This window comes from Oryzias melastigma, unplaced genomic scaffold, assembly GCF_002922805.2.
Source record: "Oryzias melastigma strain HK-1 unplaced genomic scaffold, ASM292280v2 sc04713, whole genome shotgun sequence".
Classification (NCBI taxonomy): Eukaryota; Metazoa; Chordata; class Actinopteri; order Beloniformes; family Adrianichthyidae; genus Oryzias; species Oryzias melastigma.
The window spans coordinates 1-1059 of record NW_023421281.1 but is presented as its reverse complement, the minus strand read 5'-3'; the positions used below and the strand labels follow the sequence as shown (position 1 = coordinate 1059).

Below are 1059 nucleotides of genomic sequence, written 5' to 3'. Positions count from 1 at the left end.
TGTCCTTTTGCCTCAGTGGCTGCTTGCTGAAAAATGGGCTGCATTCTTTTACAAACTCCACACCCTGCAACAAACATCAACAAAAAAAGGTCCAAGACAAAAGTATAACAAAGAAAATCATGTTTTAAGTATTTATTCATAAGGAATAGCATGCACGTTTTTACATCCTCATTGATTTATTTTATTTTTTTTGCCAATTTTCTTTATGAAACAGTTTTAGTATAATACAGAAACTTTTATTCTTGCCAAACAATGTCCAGACTTCCTGACAAATGTCTGCCCACTATTTTAGTCGCTAAAAATGACAATAAAAAGGAGACTTACAGGGAGCATAAAACATCATGAGCACTGGCTTCTCTTCTTTCTTCAGCAACTTTCTGAAGTCCTTAAGACAAGGGACACAAGAATGAGAAAACTTTCACAATTTATCAAAGCTGCATACAAAGAACTGGAGAAGACAAATCGCCAATCTTAAAATCTAGACATTTTTAAACCACATGTATCAGCCTTTACATCTCTGCTGAGTAATCAAAGCCACAAGTCTTTGTAGGGTCTTCTGTGAACTTATAAAGACGTTTTTCTCATCTTTATCTTCAGTACTTTCAAAGTGAGACATTTATCACCATTTTGTATTGACATCCACAACAAGATATAAGGAAAGAACGGGTGATTGTTCACTGTCAGGTTTGGTGTTCATTAAATTAGCTTGTAAATGATGTCAAATGTACCAAACGAGAGCTCTGAACTGTCAGGTAAATGTCACAAGGACTTTGACACAGGTGTGATTTGGATGAAGGTCTGAGCTGTCTGAAGATGTTTTCAGGAGCAAGTGGTAGATGAAAAACTTAACCAGCTTCTTTAGCTTTTCTATTTCAACATTGAACTCAGTCTTTACCAGGACCTGAAGCAAATCAAACTAAAGGATGGCGTCTATCTGAAGAAGTGTAATCAGTCATTTGAATATAACAGCTGATGCTTCTTTAGTTAGTAGTTACTTACTTTTTCTGTTTCAACGTGAACCACATCTTTTGCGTCAGGGTTTTCCTCCCAAAGTGGAGG

At 36.2% G+C, this 1059-nt stretch overlaps 1 long non-coding RNA gene across 1 annotated transcript; it reads right to left on the bottom strand.

The window, feature by feature from the left end:
- Window positions 1–6: 6 nt before the first annotated feature.
- On the bottom strand, window positions 7–1058 carry LOC112140095. The gene is made up of 3 exons (XR_002918118.2): window positions 1000–1058; window positions 325–385; window positions 7–64 (listed from the first exon to the last, which is right to left on the bottom strand). It is a non-coding gene; the product is annotated as an uncharacterized LOC112140095 (long non-coding RNA).
- Window position 1059: the final 1 nt, after the last annotated feature.